The sequence below is a fragment of the Cervus elaphus genome, chromosome 22, assembly GCF_910594005.1.
Source record: "Cervus elaphus chromosome 22, mCerEla1.1, whole genome shotgun sequence".
NCBI lineage: Eukaryota > Metazoa > Chordata > Mammalia > Artiodactyla > Cervidae > Cervus > Cervus elaphus.
In genome coordinates this window covers 43790040-43799249 of record NC_057836.1, presented here as the reverse complement: position 1 = coordinate 43799249, position 9210 = coordinate 43790040, and positions in this window count along the sequence as shown.

Below are 9210 nucleotides of genomic sequence, written 5' to 3'. Positions count from 1 at the left end.
GAGGGGACAGGAATGGCTCATTCATTCATTCATTCATTCAATAGACATTTCCTAAGACCCTGCTAAACATTAGGGATACAGAAAATCTATCCATACATTTGAAGAGAAAAACACAGCCCCTGTCATCTTGGAACTTTAAGGGCAGCAGGGTAGACAGAGGGTAGAAAATGAACAATACAGATTGATAGGTGCTGCTCAGAGGTCCAAGTGCCATGGCTGGGTGGGTGGGGGGGGCGCGGTGACAGAGTCCACCAGGGGCAGGGGGACAAGCTACATAGAGCGGGTATTCTTCTGCAAGATCTGAAAGGATGACATGAGTCTGTAGATTATCAGGCAAAGGGCGTCCCGAGGTGGAGGGAAGGAAAGAATCAGGGGTGACGGTGAGTGCATGGGAGCAACAACTGTCGAAGGCCTTTGAGCATTTTTTTTAACTTATCATTTTTATTATCTTTGATCTATTTTTTAAAATTGGAGTATAGTTGCTTTACAATGTTGTGCTGGCTTCTGCTATATAATGTGAATCAGCTATTTGTATAATAGATCCCCTCCCTCTTGAACCTCCCTTCCACCCTCCTCATCTCACCCCTTGAGGTCATCACAGGGCACTGAGCTGAGCTCCCTGTGCTGCCCAGCAGGCTGCCGCTAGGTATCTATTTAACATCGACCACTGCATTTGAGGATGGGTAAGAGGTGCGCCGAGAGAGGGACCACGAAACCCATCCTGAGGACACTGAATTGTGTCTCATCGATGTCAGGGATCATTTCAAGGCTTTTAATCATCATGCCAAGAGCTGTACCGAACTCTGGGATCCAAAATGCAACATTGTGGTTCTCACCTTCGAGGAGCTCAGAGATTTAGGGAATTCCCTGAAGACCCAGCTGGGGGCCTCTGTTTGATTCCTGGTTGGTAAACTAGGATCCTGAGGGCCCTGTGGCACAGCCGAAAAAATAAAGAAGTTCAGAGTTTCATGGAGAAGGTGGACAAAAAGAAGACCGTCACTCATGTTTCCTGAGCCCTGCCTGTTTGCTCTGCGTGGTGCTAGGTGCTTCCTGAGCATTGGTTTATCACCTACCTTGCAAGACAGATATTATCATCTCTCCCATTTAATAGCTGAGTAAACCGAGGCTTGGAGTGCTTAAGTACAGTTGTCAAAGGTCAGGGGACTCGTCATGGTGGAGTCATGGCTTGTCTTTTTGGCCTTTGAATGGTTACCTTTACCAAAGTTAATTCATTCATGTTATATGGTTTATGCATATGGTTCAAAACTCAAAAGATGCCCTGTGAAGTTGGTCTCACTTACATCCCTGCTTCCGGTTCTCCCTCCCCAGAGATGACCACTCTTACTAGTTTCTGATGTTTCCTTCTAGAGATGTTCTATCCAGACTCAAGCGTGAAAGGTAAGAAAAGACAAGTGCAGGTGAATCACCAGTGTGGGCTTGGGAATAGCCTGCAGGGGATTGAATCATGACTTTTTCATCTGAGCTTGAAGAGCATTCCCAATAATTATAGTTTGAGCAGGGGGCAGAAGGGCGGGCAGGGATGGCAGTGTGTGTGTGTGTGTGATGGTGCAGGGCTGGAACTGAGGGGAGGATGTGGTGATGGGATGGAGATGAGGGAGGGAGGACCCCCTGGGGCTGGAGAGAGACTGAATAGGGGCCAAGGAGGGGAAGAGAGGCTGTGGAGGGGTGGTCACAAGAGCTGGATGTGCACTGAGAGGGACAGAGGTGGCCCTGGGGCCAGGACGGTCCCCATGTGAGGCCTCAGGCCGACTCCTGGAACAGTTCCAGTCCATTGAGTCACACACCAGAGCTGAGATGGGCTGCAATGGGCTGCCTGGGAGGCCCTGGGCTCTGGAGACTGGGATGCCTGGCCTGAGTGGCCCACAGGGGACTCTGGGCAAATCCTTTCTCTCCCCAGCAGTCAGTGCCAGTCAGCACTTCACAGAAGTTTGTTGCCCCTGCTGTTCTCCACCATGGAGGGAAAGGCGGGGTCAGGGATGGGGAATGGAAAGGTTTGGGAGAAGCTCAGCCTGGGATGGGGCTTCCCTCATAGCTCAGTTGGTAAAGAATCCACCTGCAATGCAGGAGACCCCGGCTCGATTCCTAGGTCGGGAAGATCTGATGGAGAAGGAATAGGTTACCTACTCTAGTATTCTTAGGCTTCCCTTGTGGCTCAGTTGGTAAATAATCTGCCTGCAATGTGGGAGACCTGGGTTTGATCCCTGGGTTGGGAAGATCCCCTGGAGAAGGGAAAGGCTACCTACTCCAGTATTCTGGCCTGGAGAATTCCATGGACTGTATAGTCCATGGGGTCCGAAAGAGTTGGACACGACTGAGTGACCTTCACTTTCACTTTCAGGCTGGGATGAACTGGAGGCTCAGGACCCTTTTCTGGAGGTTTCCAGGCTACATCTGAATGAGTGTCCCCAGTGCCCAGAGCAGGGGACAGGCTAGGGTAGGAAGCCAGCATATAGAGAGAATGTTACATGTTATACTAATGCACATGTAATATGTTAATAACATGTAGCACATGTGGACACTAATTCTGTTTGATTGTCACCTCTCCTGTTTGGGAGCCCCATCTAGTTGGGCATGGAGGCTTGTCAACCAGCGTTTGGAGTCTCTGGTAACTCCCTGGATTTCTGTTAGAACAAGATGTTCCAGACTCATCTTGTGCTGTCCCTTCCCCAGTCCTGGCATCAGCCTTTTCTCCAAGGAGTCTGGTTCCCTCTATGAGAAGGGCTGTTTGGAGGTTTTGGTCCTGGGTGGGGGCAGGGGGAGATAAGAGGGGAGCAGCGATCTCGGGGAGAGCCCCTGATCTAGGCAGAGCCCGTTAGTGCTTAGGACCTTGGACGAGTCCCTCTCCTTCCCTCGTGTGGGAAGAGTGGTTTAGAGGGCCAGTTCAATCCTTTCCAGATTCAGCTGAGGCCGAGAACAAGATGTGGGAAACGTTCACACTGTGTGCCCCTGGGCTGCTGCAAGGACACGGCGGAAGCCCACGGACCTGGACTCAGGCCCCAGCTCTGCTGCCAGGTGTCTGGGTGACTCTGGACACATCACTTAACCTCTCTGAGCCTCAGGGTCCTCGTCTGTGACATGGGGATAAGGGCACCTACTTGGCATGACATCCACAGGGATTATGAGAGACGACACATGTAGACTCTGACATCTCTCACCTAGAGCAGGTGCTCGGTGCGTGCAGATTCCCTTATCTCCCTCTTTAATCACGTGACTTCAGCACTCCAGGAAGTGGATGGTTTGGGAGAGGGGAAGAGAGGAAACTAGGGAGGAAGAAGAGGTGGGAAACAGCAGTTCAGGGACAAATAGAGAGGAGGGAAGGTTAACTCAAAATGGGGAAGATGATTCGTTGTCAAATCTGACCCATGCAGAAGGTTCTTGTTGCTTGGGGGAGATGGGGAGCCTCCTGTCGCTGGAGGTAAGCAAATAGAAGCTGAGAGGCCGTGGGTCACAGAGAGGTTCCTATGGGGGCTCCTGCATTGGCCAGGAGGCTGGTTCATCCACTCAGCAAACTTTCTGGAGAGGGCTGAGCTTGTCTGGCCCTAAGATGGGATGGGGGGTCCCCATGTGAACGGCACAGCACCCCTGGCCCAGTCCAGGGAATGAGCCAGTCTCGAAGGTCCCTTCGACTCTGTGGTTCAGTCCTTCAGAGCATCCAGGCCTTGGAGGGATGCGGCTGTGGATTTCCAGCGTGTGCCTTTTGGTATTGATCCACTGGAGCTAGGCTGGCGGGGGGCAGCGGGGGGAGGACGCTGCAGTGTTGGTGCGGAGGACATGCTGTAATCTGTCAGTGTCACCCTGGCCGCAGCTGGCCGGGGAGCCGTCCTGCTGTTAACTCCTCGCTGTCCTGCCACCACGGAGCACACAGCTCGCACAGCGACCTCCCGGGTGCCTCCATCTCGTCCTGTAGGAGGGCGATGTGGGTGTTTGCTCTTCTGTTTCTCCCTGGCATGATCCCTCTGCCCCAGTCACAAAGATTCATTCAGTGTTTCCCAGACATTCCTGGGACATTCCTACCTCTGTGCCTTCAGTTACCAGCTGTCCCTACCAGCTATGGTCACTGAATTTTCTTTTATCCATCCATCCATTCGTCCATCATCTATCATTTTAGTATCTAAAAATCTGACAATTTTTCCATTTCCTGAAATAGCTCTCCATCCATCAACCCATTCAATCATCCGTCTATCTACCTATCCATTAATCTATCTATCCATCCTTCCATCTACCACCCACCCTCCGTCCACGCACCTTTGCAATTCAGTTCAGTCCAGTTCAACTTGACTCAGTTCAATTCATTCCACAGTTATTCGATTCATAAGATTCCTAGGTTTCACCATGTGCCAAGCAAGTGAAATGTGAGTCATGTCTCTGTTGTCAAGGAGCCCAGGCAAGAGTCCTCCTCACCCTTCATGGCCAGCTTTGAATCTCACTTCTGTTAACCCTTTGCCAGTCCCCTGAGCAGAAACAGTTGACGCTAAAGGGCTGTTCTGCGGTAGAAAGTTTAGTCTGGTTTTCACAAGCTCCACAGGCCCCCACTAAGGCAAGGAGAGAGGCAGAGTGTGGGCAGGAAGTGAGAGGGAGGTGAGCCAGTGGGGCAGGGATTATCATGGCGGGAGGGGATTCCATTCAGCCCTGAGCACGTGGGGAGTGATTGAGTGTGTGCTGGGGGATGGAGGTAAGGAGAAGAGGGCAAGGTGATCACAGCTGGAGAAGTAAATAGTGAACATGGGAGCTCTGGAGCCAACAGACTGCTGGGATTATGGTCTGGGCTCTACCTATTCCCACTGTGTGACCTTGGGCACACACCTTAATCTCTCTGAGCTTCATCGTCCTCGTTTGTAAAATGGAGATAATAAAAGGATCTGTCTCATCATGGAGCTCTTATCATTATCACGGAAAATGCTTCAGTGAATGGCTGGCACCAAGGGAACGCTCCACAGATTCTGGCTTTGATTATTATCACTCTTCGCTGAGTACAAGCTACGTCTGGACCCTGTGCTGGGAGCTTTCACATTCAGTATCGCCTCAGAGCATTTCAGTCACTATTATTATGTAGAGATTATTGAACCCATTTTGCAGATGAGGAAATGAAGGCTTATTATTATTAATTTTTAAAAATTTGACTGTGTCATAATGGTGTGTGGGATCTTTCTTGTAGCACATGGACTCTCTAGTTGTGACACGTGGGCTATGTGAATGTGAGATCTTAGTTCCCCAACCAGGGATCAAACCCAAGTCCCTACATTGCAAGGTGGATTCTTTTTGTTTGTTTGTTTTTGAACTTTTCACTTTGTATTGGGTTGAGCACTGAAGAACTGATGCTTTCGAATTGCAGTGCTGGAGAAGACTCTTGAGAGTCCCTTGGACTGCAAGATCAAACCAGTCAATCCTAAAGGACATCAACGCTGAATATTCATTGGAAGGACTGATGCTGAAGCTGAAGCTCCAATACTTTGGCCACCTGATGCAAAGAGCCAGCTCATTGGAAGAGACCCTGATGCTGGGAAAGATTGAGGCCAGGAGGAGAAAGGAGTGACAGGATGAGATGGTTGGATGACATCACCGATTCAATGGACATGAGTTTGAGCAAGCTCTGGGAGATGGTGAAGGACAGGGAGGCCTGGTGTGCTGCAGACCATGGGGTTGCAAAGAGTTGAACACAACTTAGCCGCTGAACAACAGTAACAACATAGCGGATTAATAATGTTGTGATGGTTTCAGGTGAACAGTGAAGGGACTCAACCATACATATACATGTATCCATTCTCCCCCAAACTCCCCTCCCATCCAGGCTCTACAAGGTGGATTCTTAACCACTGGACCACTAGCAAAGTCCTGGGAGGCTGTCTCTTGTTCACATCACACAGTTGGTGAAGGATGGAGCTCGGCTTCAAGTATAGGCATTTCTAAAGGAGATCAAATCAGTCAATCCTAAAGGAAATCAGTCCTGAATATTCATTGGAAGGACTGATGCTGAAGCTGAAGCTCCAATACTATGGCCACCTGATGCGAAGAAGTGACTCATTGTAAGACCCTGATGCTGGGAAATATTGAAGGCAGAAGGAAAAGGGGGCGACAGAGGATGAGATGGTTTGATGGCATCACCAACTCGATAGACATGGGTCTGAGCAAGCTCCGGGAGTTGGTGGACAGGGAGGCCTGGCATGCTGCAGTCCATGGGGTCGCAAAGAGTCAGACATGACTGAGCGACTAAACCGAACTCTATTCACCATGCTCTCCTTCCTGCACTTTCTGCTGCCTTCCAAGGGGTATGTGCTTTGAGATGCAAGGATTGGAAGATTTTCATCTCAGTTTCTGTCTGGAGCATCTTTTGAACTCCTGTACTTTTAGCCTTGAGTTGTTACTTCTTATTGTTTCATGTGTGTTTTCTCTCTTTTCAATACAGTATGAGAACAAGTTTTCTTCTCTATAGCAACCGAAGTATTGACTTTGACTATGAAAACTACAGAATTTATGATGTTTCCCTTTTCACCTTGCTTGCCAGGAAGCTTGAACTTTTGTCATATTGCTTCCTTCTCCTTTATATGGTTTGGATTTCTACCTTTAACATTCTTTTTTCTTTTTGTTGTTTTGGCTGCACTGTATGGTATCCTAGATCTTAGTTCCCCAGCCAGGGATCGAACCCATGCTTCCTGCAGTGGAAGTGCGAAGTCTTAACCACTGGACAGCCAGGGAATTTCCTAATGTCCTTTTTTGTTTTTTTTTAACGTATCTTTTGCTGTAAGCTCTTCCACTCTTGGGAGGAGCTTTATAAATAGATGTTAATTGAACGGAAAAGGGCAAATTGCAAATCACAAGTAAATAATTCAAATGAAACTGTGAACTTCAGGAAAGGGGCTTGTTTTACTTATATCTGTCCCTCCTACTGTGTCTAGCTGTGGCTCTGGCTCAGTGAACCTTGCATGGAAAGCTCAGTGCAAAGACTGCCCCTGGAATAAAAGTTAAAACTCTGCTCCATGAGGACTGACCCCTGCCCACCTCTTCCACCTCCTCCTTGTCCCTTGCCCACCTGGGATAACAATTGGGTCATCTTTTAGGTCTGCTCACAGGCGAAGTTCTTTCCTGTCTCAAGACACGAGGCTTTGCACATGCTGTTTTCCTCTGCCCAGAACTTCCCCCTCTCTCCCATTCTCTGTTTTCCTGGCCCTCCCTCTTTACCCTTGAAATTTCAGCTGCAAGTCAGTGTCTCAGAGAGATTTGTGATTATTATTTGATTCTTAACTTGCTAATTTTTCCTCTTCCCCGCTGCAGGAGGCTGGAACTGTCTTTTTCGATCACTTCTACCCCCAGCATAGCACATCAAACAGCATGTAGGAGAGGGCCTGAATGATTGAGTGAATGAAAAACATCAGAGTGCCCTGCAGTGTTCCTGAGAGCTGGGCTGGCCAGAGCCAGGAAGGAGGTGGTTATGGCTCAGCCTCAGTGCCCATGGGATGTCCTAACTCAGAACTGTGAAGCCTCTCTAGGCGTCATCTTTGCATCCCAGACCCCCAGGCCCTTGCGAGGGAGAATTGCCGCCTCCCTTCTTCTTGCTGTTCTGTGCCCTGTGCAGCCCTCTGTGAAGTTTTCTGTGACTGCGTGTGTTGCGTGCATTTGTGTGTGTAGGTAATGGAGGTGGGACAGAGCAGTGGGTGCCAATGAGGACTCTGGACTCAGAGACCCCTGTGTTTGAACCCTGGCTCTACCACACCCTAAGGACACCCTGGAGTCATGGCTGTGTTTCTTGGGTTCACTTAAACAGGAAGTGCTCCAAAGCTGTTGTCATGCACCAGACAGTGTTCTAATGCCTCCCTTCCTCTCTTTTTTATTTTTTACAAAACAAAACGTTTTTATTTGGTCCACCAGAGCCCGAGTCTGGAGACACCCATGGAGAATCACTCTACAGGGTTGGTATTGACAATTGATGAAATCGGCTCTGTGTCAGAAGAACTGCTGTGTGTACAGGTTTAAAAATACAGCTCAGAGTAAAAGGAGGAACATAGAAGGGGGCCCAAGGATTCCTCCTGGACTCTGCTCCTCCCAGCAGAGGTCAGGTGGTACTGAGGACAAACCACTTCACCAAACATAGGGCTGGGCCCGGGCCCACCTGACCTGCTGCCCCAACCCCAGCCCCGGGGCATGGCTTCCATCCTGACTGGCGCTCCAGGAATTGCATAGTGCCCCTTCTCACCCCTGCTCGAGCCCTTGGTGGCCAGGCACCTGCCTCCTGGGACACTGCTGGGACTCCAGGGACCCCTGCTTGCCTCAAGAAGGCTTGGGGCGAGATGGGATCTCAGGCAAACTGGGAAAAAGGCTTTTGACTTCATGCCCCACAAAGGGGGTGGTTCCTGCTCACCCCAGGGTCCTGGCCAGACCCCACAGAGGGGTGGCCCCTGCTTTCATCCTGGGTTCTTGGCCTCTGACTGTCCCCCCGCCAAAATTGAGGGGGCACAGTTCTGGCCTCTGAACTACCCAGATTTGGTTTTGTGAATGGAGCACTTGGCTGCAGGAGGCCCCAGGCCCAGGGGGAAAGCAGCTATAGTGTGGCCATTGGAAGTTAAGCCAGAACTCAAGGTGGGCTGGTCAGAGGTGCTGGCCCACGGCCCCTCTAATACTCTTATTTCATTAACTCCATGTAACAACCTTATGCATTGGGTTCCATTATTATTGTTTCCCTTTTGCAGATGAGGAAACAGGCCGAGAGACCTTGCCCAAAGCTGTGCTGCCAATAAGTGGCCTGAGCCTGGATGGGACCCTGACAGTGTGACTCCAGAGCTCATCCTCTTAACCTCCAGAACTTTCTGCCTCTCTGAGCCTCAGTTTCCACGTCTGTAAAGGGGGTGATAGTACCTGCTTGTTTGTTCTTGTTCAGTCGCTCAGTCGTGTCCAGCTCTTTGTGGCCCCATGGACAGCAGCACGCCAGGCCTCCCTGTCCTTCACCATCTCTCGGAGCTTGCTCAAACTCATGTCCATTGAGTCAGTGGTGCCATCCAACCATCTCATCCTCTGTCGTCCCCTTCTCCTCCTGCCCTCAATCTTTCCCAGCGTCAGGGTCGTTTCTAACATGTTGGCTCCTCACATCAGGTGGCCAAAGTATTGTTAAGCTGTGATAAAATGTGACTTGCTAGTTCCTGGCATGGCATTGTTGTTGTTGTTTAGTCGCTAAGTTGTGTCTAACTTTCTTGTGATCCC